The sequence below is a fragment of the Bubalus kerabau genome, chromosome 2 (assembly GCF_029407905.1).
Source record: "Bubalus kerabau isolate K-KA32 ecotype Philippines breed swamp buffalo chromosome 2, PCC_UOA_SB_1v2, whole genome shotgun sequence".
Lineage (NCBI taxonomy): Eukaryota > Metazoa > Chordata > Mammalia > Artiodactyla > Bovidae > Bubalus > Bubalus kerabau.
Window position 1 is genome coordinate 106096678 of NC_073625.1, and position 27364 is coordinate 106124041.

At 35.9% G+C, this 27364-nt stretch overlaps 1 protein-coding gene across 23 annotated transcripts in view; it reads right to left on the reverse strand.

Moving 5' to 3' along the window:
* Positions 1–27364, reverse strand: part of ZBTB20 (zinc finger and BTB domain containing 20) — an 869429-nt gene that overhangs the window by 777370 nt on the left and 64695 nt on the right. For 5 of the 23 annotated variants that reach the window (XM_055568256.1, XM_055568236.1, XM_055568251.1 and 2 more), the window contains exon 2: positions 9161–9289. The exons of 16 other annotated variants lie outside the window; for them this stretch is intronic. The gene's annotated coding sequence lies outside the window, so the exon portion shown is untranslated. The remainder of the gene's footprint in view (positions 1–9160; positions 9290–27364) is intronic. 2 more of the 23 variants (XM_055568249.1, XM_055568254.1) reach the window with 1 other exon arrangement.

Below are 27364 nucleotides of genomic sequence, written 5' to 3' on the forward strand. Positions count from 1 at the left end.
TTGTCTTTCAGGCCATAGACATTAGTCTTTTCTACCAATGACCACACAAAAACTAAATAATATGCCCTCTGCCACAAAAAGACAATATAAAAATATATATTCCCATCTCTATTAATTGACCAGAAAATATTTTGTCACTCTGAACTTAGACTGACCATAGTACAGAATCTGTCATTAAGTGTTCAGTTCACACACATACATGCCAAACTGGTCCAACAACTTCTATTATGCCAGTTACCAGCATTGCCAGCCCCTTTGCCCTTCACTGCCTGGAGAACGTCCATCAGAAACAGGGAAGCAGAGCAAGCTGCCACAATGCACCATTGATGCTTGAGCAAGGCTGCCCAAGCAGCTGCAACAACAGGGCAACTCTTCAAAGTGTCAGCATTGAAACTTAGAATTCTCTTTCCCATACAACTATCAATGAAAACCTTTATAAGCTACAATCAATTACAAAATAAATCTCTGAGACAAATCATGTTCTTTTTTCATTTCCCCTCTCCTCTTTCTCCTTTCAACACTAAATGTCCTTGGTTTAAAAAAAAAAAAAATCAAGGAGAAATTCCCTCCTTTTCTTCCTCGATCTCTGTCTGCCTCTCTTATGTTCTAAAAATTCTCTCAAGGAGGTTTAAGGATTTGTGCTAAACACTTTTGTTTACAAGACATGTCCTGGGTTTTTTGTTTGTTTGTTTGTTGTTGGGTTTTGTAGTTGGAGTTTCTCATTTAAAAACTTCAAAAGGCACTTGAAATTTTGAGCACACTCATTCTGGAATTTTTGGCAAAGCATGTTTTTGATTATTGAAAGATAATCTAAATTCTGAAGTGCAAGCACTGAATCACATAACCTCCATATTTTTGTAAACCACAACAAAAGTGGTTTTACATTAACTATAGATGAATAAATAATGAGTCAGTGAACAGTTAAAAGCATTCCATGAGAATGCATGAACTAGCCATGTGAACTTCTTGATAGAAAAATCCTAAGTGTTTAGACATTACTTAGAATGAGGGAAAGCTACTCTTTAACAAATGCAGTATGTTTAATCTGTCTTATGTGACTAAACCTACCATATCAAATGAAAATATACTTTTGTTTTTTTCTATTTCTCCTTAGCCACAAGTAGGTAATGACTTATTTTTATATGAAACACATACTTGAAACCTGATAATTGTAAAAAACCACTTTTAGATTTAACTCCATATCTTTTACCAGGTAAACAACATGAGTTCCTTATAGAAAAAAGAGGGAGCTCCTCTAAATAATATTTATTCTCAAGAGAAGAATGTTCAAATTTCAGCATTGCCAAGGTGTAAACCATTTAATTCTTCTAGATAACTAAAACATGCACACTTCATTGAGGTTTCTGGATGAAAAATCAAAGTCCAAAATATTTATATTCATAATTTGCTATAATTTTAAAATTGTTAATTTAAATTTTATAATATTAATTTTAATTTAAAAATATTAATAATTTATCATTCTTTTCAAAGTAATGCATCTACATAGTTTACTAAATAGTAACACAATGTTTCTTAAAAAACACAAAAAACAGCAGCCCATATCTCAACCTTTGAGACCTCTGTCAAAATTCTTTCTAGTGTTTACCTGTTTAAATAATAAGCTTATATTCTTATTTTTTATTCGTAAACTATAGACATTATTAATTTCTTACCACGGAAGATAAAGCCTTAGCTCTCTTATACCACCCACTTTCCTTTTATTCTCCCAGTATTTAGCCAACTGGTACATTTTTAATACATATCCTTTCTTGAGTAAAAAGTTTTCTTTCTTACAATTCATATTGCCCATTTTTTCCCCAAGCCCAAGTTTTGCAAGAGAAATATAAAATCTCTCTGAATATATCTCACTCTTAAATGTGAAGCAATGCACAGTTGTTATCCAGGAACTTATCTTCACCTTTCTTATCTCATTCTCATCACTTATTTCCTGAATCCTCTCCTTCTTCTCTCTCCCCAGTTTTCCTTCATTTGGATACAGCATAGCCACCAAAAGATTCCTGAGAAAGCAACCTTGGGAGGTAAATTATGAAGATCGTGCAACTAAAAATGTCTTTCTTTCTACCTTCACACCTGATTAACAGTTTGACTAAGTATAGAATTCCAAGTTCAAAGTAATTTGGCCTCAGAACTTTAAAGCCACATCTTCTAGCTTTGAATGTTACCATGAAGAAATCAGATACCAGCCTGATTCTTGAACCAATGTGTACATAAGGTTTATATTTTCTCTCTAAAAGTGTCTATCATCACCTATAAACCGCTGGTAGTTTGAAATTTTCCAGTTATATATGTTGGTATAGATCTACTTCACATTTTTTCCAGTTTTATGAAGAAATAATTGACATGTCACAGTATAAGTTTAAGGCATACAGAGTGATGGTTTGATTTAAATATACTGTGAAATGATTATGGCAATAGGCTTACCTAACATTCATCATCTCACATATGATAAAATGATAAAAATAAAAAAAATATTTTCTCCTTTACACTTTTTATGGGCACCCAGTAAATCCTTTCAAAGTAGAAATGCTTGTTCTCCAGTTTGAAAAAAAAATTATGATATAATTTCAAGCTATTCTCTTCCTTATCACTTTTCTGCTTTTCCCCATTTTCTTAAAATGTTATTAATCAGAGTTTTGTTTGTGAGACATTCTGATTTTATCTGCTCTCCTGTTATCCATTTGAATTTCTTCTCTGAAAATTTCAATCCTGTTAAAGTTATTATAGCTGAGTGCTTATTCTCTGTTATTCATTTTTTATATTATTCTGTCATGTTTCATGGAAGTACTATCTTCTATCTGAGTATATTAATTATACTTTTACTTCAGCCATTGTCTTCCAGAGGAAGTACTGCCTCCAATTCTTTAGCCAGTTCTGGAGCATGAACTGGCTTGCTTTTTCCTTGGCACAATACTCTCCAGGCACTTGTATTTAGCTTTCTCCATTCTACTAATTCCTTCATCCACTTTCAGTTCAGTTCAGTTGCTCAGTCGTGTCCGACTTTTTGTGACCCCATGAATCGCAGCACGCCAGGCCTCCCTGTCCATCACCAACTCCCAGAGTGTACTCAAACTCATGTCCATCAAGTCAGTGATGCCATCCAGCCATCTCATCCTCTGTCGTCCCCTTCTCCTCCTGCCCCCAATCCCTCCCAGCATCAGAGACTTTTCCAATGAGTCAACTCTTCGCATGAGGTGGCCAAAGTACTGGAGTTTCAGCTTTAGCATCATTCCCTCCAAAGAAATCCCAGGGCTGATCTCCTTCAGAATGGACTGGTTGGATCTCCTTGCAGTCCAAGGGACTCTCAAGAGTCTTCTCCAACACCACAGTTCAAAAGCATCAATTCTTCGGTGCTCAGCTTTCTTCACAGTCCAACTCTCACATCCATACACAACCACTGGAAAAACCATAGCCTTGACTAGACGGACCTTTGTTGGCAAAATAATGTCTCTGCTTTTGAATATGCTATCTAGGTTGGTCATAATTTTCCTTCCAAGGAGTAAGCGTCTTTTAATTTCATGGCTGCAGTCACCATCTGCAGTGATTTTGGAGCCCAAAAACATAAAGTCTGACACTTTTTCTACTGTTTCCCCATCCATTTCCCATGAAGTGATGGAACCAGATCCCATGGTCTTCGTTTTCTGAATGTTGAGCTTTAAGCCAGATTTTTCACTCTCCTCTTTCACTTTCATCAAGAGGCTTTTTAGTTCCTCTTCACTTTCTGCCATAAGGGTGGTGTCATCTGCATATCTGAGGTTATTGATATTTCTCCCAGAAGTCTTGATTCCAGCTTGTACTTCTTCCAGCCCAGCGTTTCTCATGATGTACTCTGCATATAAGTTAAATAAGCAGGGTGACAATATACAGCCTCGACGTACTCCTTTTCCTATTTGGAACCAGTCTGTTGTTCTCTGTCCATACCAAGACATAAAAAAACAAAATCTTGCCATTTGTGACAACATAGATAAATCTAAAAGGTATTATGCTAAGTGAAATAAATCTGAGAATGACAAACATTGTATGATTTCACTCATATGTGGAATTTGAAAGAAAAAATAAACAAGTGAACAAACATAACAAAACAGAAACAGAGTCACAAATACAGAGGTGCTAAACAGGCTGTTGCCAGAGAGGGAGGAATGGAGGAAAGATATTAAAAAGTACAGACTTTCAGTTACAAAATAAATGAGTCATGGGGATGAAATATACAGCATGAGGAATATAGTAAATAATAATGTAATAGTTTACAGTAGTGACAGATGGCAACTAGACTAATCATAGTGATCATTTTGTAATGTATAGAAATATCGAATCACTATGTTGTGTACTAGCAATGTTGGAGGTTGATTATACTTCCAAAAAAAGAAAAAAAAAAGACAAATAATCTCATAGAAAAAGAAATCAGATCTGTAATCACTAGAAGCAGGGGGTGGAAGGGAAGGGAATTGGAAGAAGGTGATCAAAAGAAAACATAAATAAATGCTAGGGATGTAATATACAACACGATCAAGATAAATAATACTGCTTTATGTTATATATGAAAGCTAAGAGAGTAAATCTTTTAGGTCTCATCACATGGAAAAAAATTTTTTTCTTTTTCTTTTATTTTACATCGATATGAGATGATGAATATTCACCAAAGTTACTATATGAATCATTTCATGGTGTATGTAAGTCAAATCATTATGCTACACACCTTAAATGTATGCAATGCTGTATGTCAATTATATCTCAATAAAACTGGGAAAAAATAAAATAAATATAATTTTTTAAGAAATCAAGGAGCAGGCCCAAGGGATATGAGTCAAAAACAGAGCACTGTGAACATATTCAAACTGAGACTACTCTTTTCTATTTCTGTAAAGGTCCTTAGCAAAAGATTCTAAATATCAGGTTGAATAACAGGAATTTCCTCTGAAAAAAAGAAATTCTCTTGAATCCCATTACCTTAAAAATATCTTGTATAACAAAAAGGTGTAGAAGTCTGAATGCCGAGCATATCATATTACAGAATAAAGATGGGTATTTTCTGGGATGCTATCTAGTTTTTATAAATTCCACTGCTGTCCTCACCTAAAATGACTATGGAAATGGTGTAGCTAGAGAAAAAAAGGGATGAAATTTAAATCAACAAACAAAGAAATAAAAGTATAGGCTGTACATGTTAACAAATGCTGACATATGGAAGAGCAAAGAAAAATATGTTAAGACACACTCCTGGGCAAAAGGCTGAGGACAGCCAAAATTGATAGGATATGTAATGATTGAAGGGCTTCCCAGGTGGCTCAGTGTGTAAAGAACCCACCTGCACTGCAGGAGTTGCAGGAGACATGGGTTCAATCCCTGGGTTGGGAAGATCTCCTGGAGGCGGACATGGCAACTCACTCCAGTATTCTTGCCTGGAGAATCACAGGGACAGAGGAGACTAGCAAGCTACATGGGGTCGCAAAGAGTCGAACATGACTGAAGCGACTGAGCACACACACACGCATAATGATTGAAACAAGAGTACAGGAAAGACAGAGTAGATGAGAAATTTTAATATAACTAGTGGGTATAAAAATGCAAAATGTTCCTTGAAAGGAAAGCTATGACAAACCTAGACAGCACATTAAAAAGCAGAGACATCACTTAGCTGACAAAGATCTGTATAGTCAAAGCTATGGTCTTACCAGTAGTCATCAATGGATGTGAGAACTGGCCCATAAAGAAGGCTGAGCACAAAAGAATTGATGCTTTTGAACTGTGGTGTTGGAGAAGACTCTTGAGAGTTCCTTTGACAGCACAGAGATCAAACCAGTCAATTCTAAAGGAAATCAACCCTGAATATTCATTGGAAGGACTGATGCTGAAGCTCCAATACTTTGGTCACCTGATGTAAAGAGCCAACTCATTGGAAAAGACCCCAATGCTGGCAAAGATTGAAGGCAAAAGAAGAAGGGGACAAGAGGATGAGATGGTTGGGGGCAACACTGACTCAACAGACATGAATTTGAGCAAACTCTGGGAGATAGCAGAAGACAGAGGAGCCTGCCATGCTGCAATACTTGGAGCTGCAAAGAGTCAGACACAGCTAAATAACTGAACAACAACAACAAGGAAAATGTATGTTGTATAAATTGAAGCAATCCCAATGATATAAAGAGTCATGAAGCAGAAAAACAAGATTTCTTCTATTCAAAGGTTTTATGACCAGTAAGGATGGACTACAGTATGAAAATGAAATAGACCTAATTCCATAATAGGCATAGAAAGTGATCAACAGTGATAACTCTATTGTTTAAGGACACAAAGTGGTACTTAATAAACTTCAGATTATACCATTTAAAAATTGTTTCTCAACTTTGGAAAATGTTTTACATTCCCCTTGGCTACCTATTTTCTTTAGCTTTTAAAATTATGGAAGTGTCATGCAAACCATCTATAGAAGGTAAATAACAACACTTCTATGAATAGTAGTAATTAAAAAGAACCCATTGATGATACATTCATTCCAAAGCCACCAGCACTGAGTCAACCATTATACTGTGTGTATGCTAAATCACTTCAGTCATATCCAACTCTTTGCAACCCTATGGTCTGTAGCCCTCCAGGCTGCTCTGTCCATGGGATTCTCTAGGCAGGAATACTGGAGTGTGCTGACATGCCCTCCTCCAGGGGATCTTCCTAACCCAGGGAAAGAACCCACATCTCCTGCAGCTTCTGCACTGCTGGCGGATTCTTTACCACTGAGCCACTAACATCCAAACCCTGGAGGACACTATCAGCATTGCTGGTAACATCTCTGCTCTTAGAGTTTGGGTCTTTTTTCCTATGAAGAGCACATTCTTACACAGGACAACAGGATGTGAAATGATATGAAAATGTGTGTGTCAGCACTTAGAAAATTCTCCTCCTAAAAGCAGTTTCTAAATGTGGAATCTTTAATAAAGACCTGTAACCTACTGGTCAGCAGAAGCATTTAGGAACTGAAGGCATACAGTACAATGCTTATCCTTATTCCCATTTAGCTACCAGGGGTTTTTTGCTCAAGATTTCTTTTTTCTTTTCCTTGTTCTCTATATACAATTGTGAGAGAACTCTGTAGAGAAACATCTTGACTAGATCCAGGAGATGGTAAAGGACAGGGAAGCCTGGCATGCTGCAGTCCACAGGGTTGCAAAGAGTCGGACATGACTTTGCCACTGAACAACAACAAATGTGGAAAAGCATCCTGACTGGATCTAGGCTCAGTGTGGGTATATGCTGTGTAAGCACTACACACAACTCCACCAATACACCTGAAACTCTCCACGGTTCAATCCTTTTGATAGTCTTCAGCTGAGACTACATCTAACCCTCTCACTTATGTTTCACCTACAATTTCAGGTCTCAGCAGTTCCTGAGAATAAATGAGTTATAGTTATACTTCCTCTTCTCATAAATCTGAAAGAGTAGGGTGGGGTGGGCTTAGGAAATGGACAGTTTCACTGCCAACCCAAACATAATATTCCAATAGCTGGCTGTTGTGATCTAGAAGATTATTTTTTTTAATATCGGTGTATGTAAGCCCTTCAGCAAATAAACTCAGAGGATGAGAAGGAGGACGTGGGGAGAGGAAATGATATTGATGATGACAATGATAGCTAATGTTTCAGTACCTGTGTCATGCATTGTTCTAGGTGCTCTGCACTCTGCATGTATCATCTCATTTAATCCTCACACATTCAAAAAATTTCGTGTTAGGTAAAATCATTTTTATCTTCATTTTTTAAACAGGATACAGAAAAACAGGGGGCAAGTTGTTTAAATGAATTTAAAGATATTTTGTTCCTTTAAAGTTAAAACAAAAAATTTACACTGATTGACCAATCTTTTATGTAAGATCAAAGGCTGTCATCGACTCTTGATCTGCTAAGTCACATTATTCTCCTTACTCAGACTGTTACACAATGTAGCATTTAAGTAAAGTCAGTGAGAGTTTAAAGATTTTGGTTTATTTAATGGCAGTGAGTGCTTAAAGAGACTTGCAAAGCAAGTTGAATGCAGGACCCTTCCAATTTTTACGTTCATCCGCTACCCTTGCCCTAGGAGATCTTTCATGTTGTCTACCCACACTCACTTGTTTTAGTGATTCACCTTTACAAAGTCTTTCTAAAGCAGCCAACTTAAATTTCATAATACCAATGCTGCTGCTGCTGCTGCTGCTAAGTCGCTTCAGTCGTGTCCGACTCTGTGAGACCCCATAGACGGCAGCCCATGAACTGCGGCCCACCAGGCTCCTCCATCCATGGGATTTTCCAGGCAAGAGTGCTGGAGTGGGGTGCCATTGCCTTCTCCACATAATTCCAATAGACATTTATACTTTTTTTACTCATATTTCACCAGTTTGCATAATTAAATTACAATTGCACATTCAATTGGCATAAACAAATTTAAAAACAAACACAAATGACTCTAAGAAAGCATAACAGCAAGTAAACAGGGAGACAGAAATACACCATATTTCAGAGTTTCCTATCAGCCTAAAGTAGGGATTGGCCAGGAGGGCTTCTACTATATTCATACCTTCCCTAATCACAAAGAATATTATTTAATAAGTATATTAGGATTCTGGCACAATGGATTTACAACTGAAAAATATAATCATATTTTATAGGGGGTTTACAGTAACACACTATACTAGGAAGTTAATACATTCCTTCTTATGTTTCTTAAATAGAAATACGGGGAGACTACTTCACTGATAAAAACTAAAGTCATAAAATTCTATCCTAAGCTCAATAAAGTATAACAAAGCCTGTTCCCTACTTTACGTATGTGAGTATGTACATATACACTCATACACATAAAAACATGTACTTAATAAATGAAGAAACTCAGACTTTAAGAAAGAAAGTCCCTACCAGAGGAAACCATCACCTTATGTGGTAAAAGCTCTAAATTTAAAGTTCAGGTTCAACCTGTTACTACTTATTTGATGTGGAATAATTCACTTCCCCTCCCTGAATTATACTTTCCTTATTTAAAAAAGGAGACGACAATATTTTCTCTCTCCATCTCAAGAACTATGGTCAGAATTACATAAAATAAAATATATGAAAACACTTTACAAACTATCAGTCATCATACATATATAATATACTGTTACTAGAAATCCTACCTTGTACTTTGAACATAGAGTCAGGGAGGTCATTTCACAAATGATGGGGCTGAGAGCCCAAAGCCCAAATTACCTTCCTCCTTAGAGTGGCATGGATGACAGAGCACAAGTAGAGAATACTCGATTAACCTGGAAAGGATATCACCAGTCATGAGAGTGAGAATCAATTGGAGATTCAAGAAAGCCAAAATGCCCAGAATGAACTAATGCTGCAGTAGAGACTGTGAACAGAGATAAAATGTTAAAGGCTGAGCAGTTTCATATAATAAGTTCTGGCAGTAATTTTGGTGAAAATATGAGGAGAGACAGAAAGATCAAACCCTCAAAAAGTTCAGCTATATAAAACACATATTTTTATTTCATCTTATAGAACAAAATGTTGAAGCCTTTTCAAACTAAAGAAAATTGCAAATTTGAGATAATTCTCTTATTTATGTGATTCCTTTCTACTGGCTGGAGAAATTAGCCATAGGTTAGGAAGTTGAGAAAACAATAGGATGCACATCAGTAAAGTTCAAGTACTTTAATTGGATTGATTTGGGTACAGTTTGTCTTCCTTTTTCTCTGGCCATTAATCCAGCAGGGGAAAGTGATCTAACACAGCACCATGGCACGAAGGGACAGACCCTGAGAGCCTGTCTCTATGATGACTGTTCTTGCGCATCCAGGCCGCCTATTGAAACTAACAATGCCTGCCTCTGCTGCCGAAGAGGATCATCCAAACTCTGAAAATGAAACACATCACACAAAGGGATGAAAGAATTCTTATTCCACAGGGTTTAGCTTGCAGCTGGTCATGCATGGCAGAGGGATGTGCCATGAGGATGAGAAAGAAGCTTCTAAAGAGAATAGCTGGGGCAGGCAGTTGGACATTTTGAAATACTTAGGGAATTATTCTTTTGAAACTAAAGCAAATAACTAGACTTCTTTACAGCGGAACTTAGAAGAGACTGGGTTTTTTAATCACTAAAATTCACCCAGGTGTGAATATTCTTGCCATTAAAAGAAACTGATAAATTCTAATTGATTATATGTTCTTGGGGTTCCCCATTTAAAGCAAGAGATCATTTTATATAATTGATTTTTTTTTGTCCTCAGGGCTGGTACTCAAAATCACTTGGGCGTTTAAAACTGTATCTAGGGATAAGTGTTGAGTTTTTCAGAAACTGATGCAAGTAACTAAATAATATGCTTATTATACACAATAAAACACTGATTAGGACCATCGACTCTGAGACTAGATCAGAGTTGAAACCAATTTGACTTTCAATGCATGGTGTTGTGTCCAAGGTGCTCTAATGGCCTGGAATAGTTTCACGGAGTAAGTCCGCCCCACAAAAGATGTTCCAAACATAAGTTAACACTTATTAAAAAAAAAAAAAAAAAAAAAAAAAAAAACAACTTCCCTGCAGTCACCATTGCTCCTGGCTCCTCAACTGGCCTCAGCAAGGCATAATGCAGTTTTGAGTTGCCCTGGACATCACTGTACAAAGTAGTGCCGAAAGCAGCACCTAGAATTTTGTAGAGACATGCCACAGGGAGGCATCAGCATTCACGGATACACTCACTCCAACCAGTCAGAAACACAAACACTTGCCCGCGTCCCTTAGCCCTTTTCAACTCCTATTCCAAAACAGATCATCTTCCTCTATCTACTGGATGAAAGGTAAAAACTCCTTTCACTGCACATGACAGAATACACATTAGATTTAACAATCTCTTTTTACCTATTATACCACTGATTCCAAATAACTTGCTATAACTAGATATGTAGCTTTATGGAAGTTATTTAATCTAATTTAGCCTTAGATTCTTCACTGATAATATGTAAATAATATCTGCCTTATGAGGGAGATAATATTTACCTCATAGTTCAGTTACCAGCACAAAGAGTGACTCAATAAATGGTAGTCACTGTGTGTGTCTTTCTCTATAACAGGAGTAACACATAGTTTACAGAAGAAACTAAAACGAGAAATGGAATGCAAAATTAAAAATATTCCCCTACCTTGTCAGGATGCTATTGTTGATTCAAGCATTGTATCATTCTTTTCAGGTTAGATCACATTTTTATTAGAAGCATTACTTCCTTACAGGATTGAATGAATAGAAGTCTCTGGGAGAAAATTTTCTTTCCACATTTTCAATCCATTAGTTCTAATTAATGTCCTTCAGACCACTGTAAACAAGTTCTTGTTGTAAGTGTTTTAACTTTTCAAATAGCTATGATTATATTTAATACCTAAATGTTTGGCATTGGAGGGTTTCCATAATTGTTTTAATGTTTCTTGTTCCCCCACTTCTACCACAGCTTCAACTCTCTCAGTAGCTCTTCTAACTTCTCTCAAAAAGAGAAGACAATTTGGCTGAAAACTGATACTACAAAAGAAACTTTGAAATATTTTTGAGAAAAATTAATTCTTACACTCAGTTCTTCTACAGATACTATCCCACACAACTGTACAAAATGAATTTCTGAGTCCAACACCAACATACTCTAAAGACTAAAAGAAGCAATCTTTCAGAAAAACCTAAAAACTAACGAGGAAAGAGAAATATATACACACATAGATATAGTAACCAATGAAAAGAGATTATAATGAGGGAAAATGTATGTAAAGAGAGACAATGATATTTAAAGTACAATGAAAAATTTCTACATAATAAAATAAGACCCACAATTGATTTCCCTTAAGAATTATAAAAATTTCAAATTCAAGCTTTATTCTAGTAAAAAAATAATTTAAATCCCTACCATTAATTACTTCTTTGCATTGTGAATTTTTGCTCTCAAATTTTTATACTAAAATCCTTAATTTAGGTATCAAAGACAGAAGAACATAAAATTTAATTCTAAAGGATTTGATCAACCATTTTGAAAACCTGGGTCATCACTTTTCCACCACCCCTTTTAGCAGCACCCATTCAAACAATCCCCAGATCCTGTCAATGTTCTTTCTACTCCCACTGTACTATCTAGAATCCTAAGTAATCTAAGTATTTTCATCCTCTAATCTCTGCCATCCATCTTTATGCTTCCAGAATTACCTTCCATAAAAATAAAGGCTCAAGGAATTTCCCTTACCTCCTTAAAAACCTTGGGTGGTTTACCAAATAAAGTCCAAACTCTAGCATAACATTCAGTCTTTCACAGTATAGCATTAAACTACAACTCATGGTAATTATACTGAATGTAAAAGATATTCAGTAACAGCTTGCTATGTTCCAGACTCCATAGCAGCAGGCTGGTAGTAGGAATAAACGTGAACCAGACACAGTCCCCATTTTCAAAGAAGCCAGAGCGATGAAAAGGCAGATAAGTGAACTAAATATTGTAATGCAATGAAGTGAGTACAACAAAGGTAACTAACAATAGGGCGCTAACAAAATTAGATAACGCCCAAACTCAATGAGGAGAAAAGTGAAAGTAATATCTTAGTCCTCTGCTTCAGAAAATGATGGAAGCAACACAGGAGTTAACCTCCTGCATTAAACAACTAAAAATTGGACAAAATACTTTATAGACATTGGACAACAGGCAGCACATGACAAGGTCAGCCCCATAATCACTATAACTTACTGTCTAGACAGAGTTACCAGATCACATCTCAGAGGGGAAGAAATCAAATAGACCCTGTGTTGCCCAGGGCTACACTGCTAATAAGGAGTAAATTTGGGCTTCAGATAGCAGTCTTTCTGATTCCAAAGTCCAAGAAGTTTTTACTTTTACTTCTCTACCACCTTTAAATCATTGCTTAGACTGTCCACCTAGGCTAGAAATCAGCTCACTCCTACCCCTCCATATTCTCTCGCCCTACAGAAATTATGTTTCAAGGTTTCAGTATAAACATCACTTCATCCAAGAAAACTTCCCTAATTCCATTGCCCCCAGCCATAGAAAGAAAAAAATCAGTATTACCATCCTTTATAATACTGTATTTTTTTGTTCATTAATACTTCATTTTTATTGTTTTGCAACATTAATTTTATTCTGCTTTATCTAATAATTATATTAGTTTAAGCCAATGTTTATCAGGGCTTTCCTGATAGCTCAGTTGATAAAGAATCCACCTGCAACGCAGGAGACCCCAGCTGGATTCCTGGGTCAGGAAGATCCACTGGAGAAGGGATAGGCTACCCACCACAGTATTCTTGGGCTTCCCTTGTGGCTCAGCTGGTAAAGAATCCGTTTACTGAGAGCTTACTGTATTATATTAGTGCTAACCAATGTTTATCAGGGCTTCCCTGATAACTCAGTTGATAAAGAATCTGCCTACAACGCAGAAGACCCGGGTTTGATTCTTGGGTTGGGAAGATCCACTGGAGAATGGATAGGCTACCAATTCCAGTATTCTTGGCTTCCCTTGTGGCTCACCTGGTAAAGAAATGTTTACTCAGAGCTTACTATATCATTGCTCTATACGATGCACATGAACCCCATCACTTAATCCTCGGGACAGTCCTATACAGTAGGTTCTATTTTCAGCTTCATTTTGTATATAAGGAAACTGAAACACAGATAGGCTAAATAACTCACTTAAAGTTATGCACTATTTCAAATCCTAAAAGATGATGCTGTGAAAGTGCTGCACTCAATATGCCAGCAAATTTGGAAAACTCAGCAGTGGCCACAGGACTGGAAAAGGTCAGTTTTCATTGCAATCCCAAAGAAAGGCAATGCCAAAGAATGCTCAAAATACCACACAACTGCACTCATCTCACTCTAGTAAAGTAATGCTCAAAATTCTCCAAGCCAGGCTTCAACAATATGTGAAATGTGAACTTCCAGATGCTCAAGCTGGATTTAGAAAAGGCAGAGGAACCAGAGATCAAATTGCCAACATCTGCTGGATCATCGAAAAAGCAATCGAGTTCCAGAAAAACATTTGCTTTGTTGACTATGACAAAGCCTTTGACTCGGTGGACCACAACAACTCTGGAAAATTCTTCAAAAGATAGGAATATCAGACCACCTGACCAGCCTCTTGAGAAATCTGTATTCAGGTCAGGAAGCAACAGGTAGAGCTGGACATGGAAGAACATACTAGTTCCAGGGAGGGCGGCAGCGGTTTAAAACAAAACAAAACAAAACAAAACAAAAAAGAACATACTAGTTCCAAATAGGAAAAGGAGTACATCAAAGCTGTATATTGTCACCCTGCTTATTTAACTTATATGCAGAGTACATCATGAGAAATGCTGGGCAGGAGGAAGCACAAGCTGAAATCAAGATTGCTGGGAGAAATATCAAAAACCTCAGCTATGCAGATAACACCACCCTTATGGCAGAAAGTGAAGAAGAACTAAAGAGCCTCTTGAGGAAAGTGAAAGAGGAGAGTGAAAATTTGGCTTAAAGCTCAACATTCAGAAAACTAAGATCTTAGCAACTGGTCTCATCACTTCATGGCAAATAGATGGGGAAACAGTAGAAACAGTGACAGGCTTTATTTTTGGGGGCTCCAAAATTACTGCAGATGGTGACTGCAGCCATGAAATTAAAAGATGCTTGCTCCTTGGAAGAAAAGCTATTACCAATCTAGACAGCATATTAAAAAGCAGAGACATTACCTTGCCAACAAAGGTCCATCTAGTCAAAGCCATGGTTTTTCCAGTAGTCATGTATGGATGTGAGAGTTGGACTATAAACAAAGGTGAGTGCTGAAGAATTGATGCTTGTGAACTGTGGTGTTGGAGAAGACTCTTGAGAGTCCCTTGGACTGCAAGGAGATCCAACCAGTCCATCCTAAAGGAAATCAGTCCTGAATATTCATTGGAAGGACTGATGCTGAATCTGGAACTCCAATACTTTGGCCACCTGATGGGAAGAACTTACTCATTTGAAAAGACCCTGATGCTGGGAAAGATTGAGGGCAGGAGGAGAAGGGGACAACAGAGGATGAGATGGTTGGATGGCATCACCGACTCAATGGATATGAGTCTGAGTAAACTCCAGGAGTTGGTGATGGACAGGGAGGCCTGGCGTGCTGCAGTCCTTGGGATTGCAAAGCGTCAGACACGACTGAGTGACTGAACTGAACTGAACTGAACTAAGCTTCAGAGCAGGAATTCAAACCTAATAATCTACCCTCAAAGTCTGTGCATATAAGCTAATTGTTTCCTGTCTGACTAACCTACTAGACTTCTTGAATAGGAACAGTTCATCTAGGTAATCTTGCTGTTTGTATATCTTATACCACCCGGGATTCTGTTGTTTTCCATATGTATGAATGAACAAAGGAGAATTCTGAGGCTGTGGAGGAGTAATGATACTGAGTGCTAAATAAGAACTCTGGCCATCTCTAAACTATGACAAAAGATATCTATGATTCTTCGAGAGAAATTATTCTTTATCCTTGCAACTCCTCAGAAATTTTATCCACAGCAATTAAAGTTCTTTTATGCTCCAGTGATGGAGTCTTACTTCACTCTTAGCTAATTTCAATGTTGACAAATTATAGATATATTCTTTTATGTTTATGTTAATGACCATTGTAAGACATATTTCATATATTTATTCTAAGCATAGAACAACACTACTAGTAAGAAAAAGAATATATAGAGGTGGGAAATACATGTGGGAGTAGAGAACTGGCAAAGGTAATAATAAAATAGTAACCAAAAAAATCAACTACCATTTTCAAACCCTTACCATGAGCTAGGCACTTCCATTATTGTTATTAATAATGGTACTATAATTTCAATGCATTATCTCACTTAACCCTCAGAACAACCATGAGGTGGGAATATAATGATCTTGAAATTCTGATATTCTCATTTTTTTAACAACAGTGTCAGATGCCTTAAAAGAGTGTATTCACAAAGTTCACAACCATTTTATTAAAGTAGAAGCTTAAAAATCATGGGACTACGTTTTTATCAATTACTGTTTTTCCATCAATTTCACAAGTGTTATATAACAGACTGGCAAGCACTATTATTCTACATACGTTAATGCCATCATGAGTTCGTTTATGTTCAATATCTACTCCACACAAGCTCATTCACAAGTTAGTGTCTACTAACATTGTTTACTAAAAAAATATAAAGTTGTCAATTTCTTATGGTAGAACATAATGGTTGTTGTTGTTAGTTGCTAAGTTGTGTTTGACTCTTTTGTGACCCCATGGACTGTTTCCTGCCAGGCTCCTCTGTCTATGGATCTCCCAGGCAATAATACTGGAGTGGGTTGTCATTTCCTTCTCCAGGGGATTTTCCTGACCCAGGGATCGAATCCACATCTCCTGCATTGCAGGAGATTCTTTATCACTGAGCTACCAGGGAAGACTGTCATATCACATCATATTACATTAACAATGGATATCAGTAATTGAGTCCCTATTATGTGTTGGGCTTTACAATATGATCTCATTTAGTCTCCATCACTGTGGGAGTTTGGTTTTCTTATCTGCAGTTTATAGGTGAGTAAAATGGCTCAGAATAACTTGCCCATGGTCTCACAGTTACTAAGCAGTGTGCTAGACGGGAGCTCAAACCCACCTCAGGCTACGACAAAAATGAAGAGAATTTTGTAAAGTGGGAGTTTGCAAAATTAACACACAAAATAAATAGCCTTTCTATACAGAAACAAACAAACAAACAAAAAATATTATGAAAACTGTTTAGGATAGGAAGGATGTAAAAAAATAAAGTGTTCATTGCTGAGTCATATCTGACTCTTTGCAATCCCATGGACTGTAGCCTGCCAGGCTCCACAGTCCATGGAATTTTCCAGGCAAGAATACTAGAGTGGGTTGCCATTCCCTTCTCCAGGGGATTGAACCCAGGTCTCCTGCACTGCAGGCAGATTCTTTACCATCTGAGCCACTAGGGAAGCCAAAAAAAAAAGCAAGCAATTAAATAAACAAATGAATAGAACACCAAACCTTAGTAGCAAACATTTAAAACCTTTATAAGGAAAACTGTATAACACTTTTGATAGACACAGAAGTTATTTAATAAGTGGAGGGGGAAAGCAGATTCTTAAACATGGAGATTCAACTTCATAGAGATATTAATTGTCCCTATGTTGATTCATGAACTTATCATAATTCCAATAGGGTTACATCAGTTTTATTTTCCCCTTGAAGTCTGCTAGTTTATTATAAAGTTCATTTAGAAAAACAACTAAGCAAGAAAAGTCATAAAAACCCCGGACAAAAAGAGCAATGGTGGGGGTGAGGTGGGAGGCTAATACTTTATATATTAAAACATGATCTAAGTTTTTTATAATTAAAAAAGCAATAATGGCATATGAATAGATAGCCCAACATAGAGTAGAAAACCTAAAATTATGTATAGCAGCATAGGAAAAAAATTACAATAGAAAAAGCAAGCACTGGAAGAAAATATATATGAATTTCTTTACAAACTTCAAGTGGAAAAAATTTTTCCAAATGATGCCACAATGACATAAGACTTCACAGTCAGTTAAACAATATTAAAGGCAAATGCCTCTTTTAGCCAATAATCATCACTGTCATGGATTCTACGAAAAGCTAAAACCAACACACCTCTGGGAAATCACAGAAACTGCAGAATTATTCATTAGAACTAACTCTAATACCTTCTCTTTCTTCACCACCATTTTTAAACTACAGCTCAAAGACTGTAGGAATATAACCAAAACCTAAAAGAATCTAAGCCATAACCACAGAATTTGTTGGAATTAAACTATACTACTCCATAGCCCCATATAATCCAAGACCTCTTGTATTTCAGTATTATGCAAGCGTGCTAGGTTGCTTCAGTTGTGTCTGACTCTTTGTGTCCCTCTGGACTGCAGCCCACCAGGCTCCTCTGTCCATGGGATTCTCTAGGCAAGAATACTGGAGTGGGTGGTCACATCCTCCTCCAGGCTATCTTACCAACCCAGGGATGGAACTGGCATCTCCTACAGCTACTGCATTGCAGGCGGATTCTTTACTGCTGAGTCATGGGGGGAAGCCCCTTCAGTATTATACTTACTTTTAAAGGGATTCCAATTCCTGAATATCTTAATCCACTATTATAGTAAAAAATACGCAAGTGATTTCTATGTGCCCTGGGGCAAGGTAGATATTTAGATTTATCCTATAATTTAAAATAATAATGCAAATGTATACCAAAACTCTGTAAATGATATTTAAAAAAAAAAAAAAAAACAAAAAAAACAACTTGTTCTGGAGAAGGATCTGGCTGGATTCAAGCCTGTCAATTGTGTAGCTGCTGACTGCACAGCCTCTGAGTCCATGAAAAGACAGCATCTTTGCTTACTCTGAGATATTTACTTCACCCTTAAAAGTTGCCAAACCTCTAAAATTTGTAAAGAATATGTTTAGGAAGAAAAATCTAGATTGTTGTACATTTTTCCCAACATTTCAAGAGGCATGATATGGATTCTTTGGACACTGAGCATACCATTATTTACTGATTGGAATGTATTTCAGACACAGTAATTACAGTGTCTGATTAGTATCTCCAGAACATATAGATAACATCTACATTTATAAAAATTAGAACTATTTCCACAAGTAGCTTCGGAGAAAAAGCTTTTTAAAAAACAACATAAAAATGGTCCATTGGCAAAAGATATGATCAGAGCCTTGCTGTACACTAACATTGCCTTGCAAATGAAAACCTGCGCTGTTCCTTATGATCAGGGTTTTACCCATTTATTTGGTTAATCATTCAAATGGCTAAACAGACCTCTAATTTGAAAATAAAAACCAATTGATGCAATCACAAACAAGTTCTAAAATTGCGGTTTATAAAAATTGAAATCTTGTTCTAAGCCAAAACACACACACAGTTACCTTTTCCTAATCAGAGCATTCATTTCTCCTCATTATGATCTCACAAGCACATTAAAATCTTATTAACATTAATTACTTCTGAGCGCCTATGCATGAGCAGTGACAGTCGTGAGTGTGCGCGTGTCTGGATCATATCTACATTTATATACCTTGCTGCACTTTGCTTATAAAACATGTGAAAATATTTCTGCTAACACCAATTAGCTAATTTCACACACACACAGATAGTAAACTGCTGTCTCGCTGCACAGCCTATCAGAGACCAGCAAACATATGGACAAACGGACGGGAAAGAAAGCAGAAACACCTCTTGAATGTGAGAACGAAAACGACTTATACTTGCTCCTTAACTCTTGAGGTGAAAACAAGTTGAGAGAACAAAATAACAAAAAATAAATCATTAACATTTTAAAAACTAAGCATTCTATTTTCTACGCAGATGGGTTCAATGATAAAAATGATAGAGACAAAGAAAAACTGGCAAGCAAAAAGCAGCAGACTCAGGAGAGATAGAAAAAGACAAAGGCATAGAAATGAAAGTGTCCTTTTTTACACATGTACACACACATGCACATACACACACTTGCTTTGTATAATCATATTCACATTATAATTTGAGAAAAACTATATATATAATCTTTACTCTGACTGCAAAGTAAGAATAATAGCACACCAGATGTCAAAATCAAACAGGTCTATCTTCACAAATAATAAAATTCCAAGTCGACCTAAATGATTTATATATTCTATTTATACCAAGACAATTATATATAGGAGCCCCTCAGTTTTTACAACAGAAACTCTATGTAAATGTACAACACTAGGTAGTTAAAGCCATAAAACCACATATAATCTGTATCTCTTTTCTTCACACTCTCAATATCCAATGTATTTTACCATTCACGCACACACTCCATCAACTTAGGTCCTTCTTTCCCTCATCATGTGTCTTTTAGTAGGAATATTCATAAAGAATAAACCACTGACCATTACATCCACATTTTTTTGTTTGATCCATGTATCTATCTTCCCTTCATGGCCTACAGTTTATGCTAAATGTAAAAACCTATGTAATACTGTTGGATAGAATGTTATCCACACATTCTATCTTGAGTCTTTCTGCCATCTTTAATTTCTTTGTTGCCAGTGACCACTATCCCAATGCTATATCATTTTCCCAAAGAAAATATTTCAAAATTCCTATGGAAAACACTAGGCAATGGCCAAAAATACTCATGTTTAGTTCCATAATGACTTTCTCAGTGAAAAAAAAAAAAAAAAACCTCTGGGTCACAGTACCTAGGTTTATAAAAAAAGGAAATAATTCTAAGAATATACTCATTAAATAATTTTAGAATATTTGACTAAGAATAAAATATAATCAAATATATTTGAGACATTCAACAATACAGTACAATTAATGTTCAAGATGATTTAAGCAAATATAGCTCATTCTGTATTTACAATGTTTAACCTGTTGTTCAGTGGCCTCATCGGCCTAAAGCACGGCAGTCAATTACACACAGCAACGCAAGTGTGCACCCTATAGGTGTGCTATGTAACAAAGGTCTTAGTGCTTTTTCTGTGTAGGATATAATGCATATGGGAGTAGAAATAACAGGAAGCAAGATTTTTTAATCTTCATGAGATATTTAAAATATATGACTGATATCAATATGAAGTTTAAAAGAAAGCAAACAATATACTGAATTTTATTTTAATTCAGTGTTAAACAACATGCTCACAACTGAAAAAAAAATTAGTAGACATTCTCTGGGAAATCTAAAACAAGCTAATATAATATCATAAGCAAAAGGAGTGTTAAGAGTTTTTTTTAAATAAACTAGAAGATAATAAAATAAGGCCAAATATAGTAAAATGGTATCTAAAACTGAGAAAGAGTTATGTCAATTAATTGCCAACTTACCATAACAATTCAGAATAAAACTCATAGACTTTGTATAGGTCAGTAGCTTGTTACAGTACTATTTATGACTTGCAAGTATTCTGCTTTACCAGATTTATCAACTAAAATTAAAGGTGCCCTTTATAAGAAAGCCTATAGAACTGAGAAAATCTAGATCTGAAAACCTGAAAAATCAGTCGTTGTCTGTCATAACACAATAGAATGCTATGTTTAAAAAATATATTAGTTTTAGTAAACACTTAAGTGTTTGTTTATAGGTCATTAATAGCGTAACAGAATCTGGGAACCAAAAATTAAAGTATTAGCACCCAGTGCCAAATGGAGACTGATTTTATTTTGTTTTTAAACCTCTAAGTTTATAGATCAGTGAAAAATTATGAGATTTATTCAAAAAATCAATTGACATTGACATTTTAAAGAATGTATTGTATTAAGATATATCCCTAATGATCAGAGAAGTTTGGAAAAGGAGGAAGCAGCAAAGAAATAATCTTGATTAAACTTAAAAAGAACCACAATATTCCATTTTCAGTCTGCTCTTATGCAGCCAGTTTCCCAAAGATCCATTGATATATGACCATGACAGAACAACTTGCAAAAAAGTGCAGAAATAGATTGAGACTTAGAACACATCTTCCCTTTCAAAAATGCTACATCACAAACTGCAAAGACTAGATGGTCAAATTTCAACATCAAAAGTACATTTGACATTTGAACCAGATCTAAGAATTATGGTCTTTGTTTTCCAATAAAAGTCGGTAAACTGAAGTTTACTTAACTCTTTCCTGTGTTTATGAGCTTCTCAAGGATTACTGAAATTAGAGACTACATATGAAAAAGATAGTTCATCATTTCCAAAAAAGATATTCATCCAGATTGCCCTCCAATCCGTGAAATCTGAGATGCCTAAGGAGTCTTCTTTGTGAAAGCCTTACAAATATATCCAAAGATGGTGAGTCCCATATGGCTCTGATAAATGAAACCCGTTATTGTGAATTTCAAGCTCTTCTTTAAAACAAAACACTATTGGGTGGATTTGGTGCTCATGAAATAAAGCACTAATTGCGTGGCCTAACAACACTCTGAATCCTCTCCCTAGCAGACATTTTAAGTTGTGCCAAATTGGTTTTGGGATGTGAACAAATATTCTGGAGCCAGACTCTCACATGCACGCACTACTCCCTGGAAGTAAGTTGGACACTCTTGGAAACTGCGTTAACTCTTTCAGGCCACCAGGGAACCTAACTCTCTCAAAACGAAAGTTCTCTTTCAAGATGAAAATAAGTCACTCAATTTCAAGTCAGACTCAAGTAAAAGGTAAAATAGAGAAAAACTGATTTGGGGTCAGTTCAGCAATAAAGTATCCATAGATATTAGATAGCCCCTATACCCCAATGGATGCTTATTCACTTGTATCCAGAAAATCTTATTCTTTTCCTATGTGTGTGCATAATTTCCAAGACATTAATAAGAGTTCTGTGCATTCAGGAGAAGAGAATTCATTTTAATCTTAATATGCCACATTTGCCTCAGGCAGAGTGATAAGAAACTTTTGTTTCTTTGGTAACCACTTTCACCTTATTATAACAGAAAACTTCTTGAATTTTTGTTTCACCACATGAAATATAATTTCCACACTAGAATTTTTTCTATGCTCTCCCCATCATGGTTCAAAATGATGCCTACAGACCTGGAACTGCATATTTAACTGGTAATTAATCTAATCCCATCTCCCTTTCACTCAAATTTAAGAATTAATAAAAACATTTTTTAAAAATAACTAAATATAAGAAAAAATTATAAATACCAGTTTCTGTCTCTTTTTAATCTTAATTTCTTCAGAAGCAAAATAATTTCTTAGGAACAAGGGTTACTTTTTAGGGAATTTTAATTAGCATTTTATTTGCAGCATCTTGAAAATAACATTTCCCATTTAGCTCACTGACAGATATCCTGGCTTTTATTTGTCCTCAAGATTACCCAAATTCCACTAACTATAATTTTATACTTTTAGGTCACTGTCATTCTGTGCTGTCACTTTCCCCTTTCATCTAAAAGGCTTAGTAAAAATATAGATAAAAGGAAAATTACTTTTTTGGGTAGAAAATAACTAAATGCCCATGGAGAGTTTTTTTTTAACCACTTCACTTCTAGTGTAAGCCTTCTAAGATATATTTTGTTAAAAATCATATTTAATTTCCAATTGGTGTGAATTTAAGAGCATTACCAGAAGCCTATGTTCCATTTCTAACAAAGCCTTATATTCTAACAATTAGCCTGTGTGTACTGCTGCCAATGACTCTATTGCTAAGACAAAAAAAAAAAAACAAACCTCATCAGACCCTAAGAGGAAATGAGCTGCTATTCGCAAGAAGATAGGACACATTTGGTGAATTGAATGCGTAGGTGCTTCGGACATCGGTTAATTCCAATTGCAATTCTTAGAAACCAAGTCTGCAAATGTGTCAAGGTGAGAACATGTACCTGACTTTCACTGAAGTTTTTCAGTTCTGAATAATTCTTAAATGTTACACAATAAAATCATAGAGAATCCATTATTGCATTAAGGCCTATTTGTACCATGGCTGATATAATGGCATTATTTCTATGCTCTGGGGCATACTTGTTTAGTTAGTTGCTGGTAACTAAGTAAAACTCATGTTCTAGTTGTGCTTGATACTTAGAACCATACTAATGGTATTAAGAGGTAAAGGGTAATACTCAATAGGCAACTCTACATCAAAATTGTTTTACCTATTTTTTAAAATAAATATTTATTATATCAGTAAGAAACTGAATACATATTGAAAATTTCCAGAGAGATTCTAGGACCAAGCAGCAATTTTCTCATGGAGTCCAAACAAAAGGGATATTGGGGCAGTTATAAACCCTTTATAGAAGACTGAAGTTTTGATTTAAAGCTCTACTGTGGTTCTCTTTTCCAACCTAAATCCATATAATGACATCAGTTTAGGAAAGACAGTATCAAAACTTGGCATATGTTCTTTTCAAAATCCTATGATTAACAGTAATTACAAGATTAAAAAAAAAAAACAAAACAAAAACAATGATCTTTCTTTGCATGCATGCTAAGTCATTTCAGTCATATCCAATTCTTTATGACCCTATGGGCTGTAGCCCTCCAGGATCCTCTGTCCTTAGGATTCTCCAGGCAAGAATACTGGAGTGGACTGCCATTTCCTTCACCAGGGGATCTTCCCAACCAGGGATCAAACCCCGATCTCTTACATCTTCTTCACTGACAGGCAAGTTCTTTACCAGTAGCACCACCTGGGAAGCCTAGTCTTTCTTTAGTAATACGCTTTTACTCCTCCCTCTTTCTGTGCATGTATTTGCTATAAGTTCTAGGTTTGTAGTTACCATGAAGCTTAAGTACTGAAGAATAAGCAAAGCTCAAAGTTAGTAGAAGAAAGAAAATAACAAAGACTAGAACAAAAGTAAATGAACTAGAGACTAAAAAGACAATAGAAGAGTCAATGAAACAAAGAGGAGGTCCTTTGAAAAGATAAAATTGACAGATCTTTTAAGATCTGTCACTACACTAAGAAAAGAAGAGAAAGGATTCAAATAAATAAAATCAGAAATTAAGGAGGAGATATTATAATTGTTATCATAAAAATACAAAAGATCATGAGAGACTACTATCAACAATTATATGCCAACGAACTGGACGACCTAGAATAATGGATAAATTCATAGAAACATACAACCTACCAAGATTAAATCATGACGGAATACAAAATCTGAACAGATTGATTATAGCTAAAGAGATTGAATTAGTAATCAAAAACCTCTCAACAAACAGAATTCCAGAACCAAATGGATTTACTAGTAAATTTTTTTCAAATTCAAAGTAGAATACCAATTTTTCTCAAACTCTTCAAAAGAATAGAAGAGGAAGAAACTCTTTCAAACTCATTTCATGAGGCCAGCATTCTGATACCAAAATCAGACAATAAGATGCAAGAAAATTATAGGCCAATATCCCTGAGACCATAGATGCAAAAATCAACAGCAAAATAGTAGCAGAGTTCAACTACACATTAAAAAGATCATACACAATGATCAAGGAGAAGGCAATGGCACCCCACTCCAGTACTCTTGCCTGGAAAATCCCGTGGATGGAGGAGCCTGGTAGGCTACAGTCCATGGGGTCATGAAGAGTCGGACATGACTGAGTGACTTCACTTTCCCTTTTCACTTTCATGCATTGGAGAAGGAAATGGCGACCCACTCCAGTGTTCTTGCCTAGAGAATCCCAGGGACAGAGGAGCCTGGTGGGCTGCCATCTACGGAGTCGCACAGAGTCGAACACGACTGAAGCGACTTAGCAGCAGCAGCAGCACACAATGATCAAGTGGAATTTATTCCAGTGATTCAAGAATGATTCAATATCCACAAATCAGTCAATGTGAAACACATTAAAAAAATTAAGAATAAAAATCATATGATAATCTCAATAGATGCAGAAAAAGCATTTAAAAATTTCAACATCCATTTATGATAAAACAATTCTAACACAGCAGGTGTGGAAGGAACATTCCTCAGCATAATAATGATCATATATGGCAGACTAATAGCTAACATCATATCCAATGGTGAAAAGCTGAAACTTCCTTTAAGATGAGTAACAAAAGAAGAATGCCTACTCTCATCACTTTTATTCAATATAGTATTGGAAGTCCTACCCAAAGCAATTAGTCAAAAAGAAAAAAACTGGAAAGGTAGAAAGAAAACTGTCATATTTGCAAATGATATATCAGTGTGTGTGTGCATGCTCAGTCATTTGTCATGTCTGACTCTTTTTGCTCTTATGAGCGGTAGCCTACCAAGCTCCTCTGTCCATGGGATTCTCCAGGCAAGAATACCAGAGTGGGTTGCCATGCCCTCCTCCAGACCTTCCCAACCCAGGGATTGAACCCACATCTCCTACGGTTCTTGCATTGCAGGCAGATTCTTTACTGCTGAGCCACTGAGGAAGCCTGATATTATATGTAGAAAACCCTAAAGACTCCTACAAAAAACTATTAGAACTGATAAATGAATTCAGTAAAGATGCAGGACACACACACACACACAAAATCTTATGTGACCATATAGTACCAATAAACTATCAGAAAAAAATTAAGGAAACAATCTCATTTACAATTACTTAAAAATTAATAAAATAACTCAGAATGCATTTAACCAAAGAGGTGAAAGACCTATATAGTGAAAACTACAAGACATAAATAAATTGAAGAAAACACAAATAAAAATATATCTCATGCTCATAAATTAGAAGACCTAATATTGTTAAAATATCTGTACTATCCAAAGTAAACATAGATTCAATGGAACCCCTAGCAAAATCCCAGTGGCACATTTCACAGAAATAGAACAGAAACTCATAAATTTGTATGGAACAATGAAATACCTTGAATAATCAAAAAAATCCTGAGAAAAAAGAACAAAGCTGGAAGCATCATGCTCCCTGATTTCAAACTATATTACAAAGCTATAATCATTAAAATTGTAAGGTATTGGCATAAAAACAGACACACATACAGTGGGGAAAGGACAGTCTCTTCAATAATGGTATTGGGAAAATTAAAGTCACATACAAAAAAATGAAACTGAACTGCTTCTTTACACCATACATAAAACTTAACTCAAAATGGATTAAAGACTTAAATATGAGACCTGAAACTAAACTCCTAGGAGAAAACAAGTTAACAAGGTTAGTCACTTGATATGGATCTTAGAAATCATTTTTTTAATCTGTACCAAAAGTAAAAGCAACAAAGGCAAAAAAACAAACAAACAAACAAACAAAGTGGGACTGCTGCTGCTGCTAAGTCACCTCAGTCATGTCCGACTCTGTGTGACCCCATAGACGGCAGCCCACCAGGCTGCCCCGTCCCTGGGATTCTCCAGGCAAGAACACTGGAGTGGGTTGCCATACATCAAACTAAAAGGCTTCAGCAGAAAGGAAACCATCAACAAAATGAATGGGAAAAAAAAAATTGTGACCCATATATCCGATAAAGGGCTAATATCCAAAACATATTTTGAAAAACTCATACAACTCGGTAGCAAAAAATAAAATAAAATCCAATTTTTAAAATGCACAGAAGATCTGAATAGACATTTTCCCAAAGAAGACATACAGTTGGTCACTACCTATGCAATAAAACACTCTACATTATTTATCATCAAGGAAATGCAAATTAAAACCACAATGAGATATTACCTCACTTGTTAAAATGGCTATTATCAAAAGAACTAGAAATAAGCATTGGCAAGAATATGGGAAAAAAGGGAAACCTTCTGCATGATGGAGCAGCCACTATGAAAAACAGTAGGGAGATGTGCCAAAATTAAAAAACAGAACTAGAAATACCATATGATTCAGCAATTCCGCTTCTGGACTTTTTTCTGAAGAAAACAAAAACACTAATTCTAAAAACTTATGTACCTCCATGT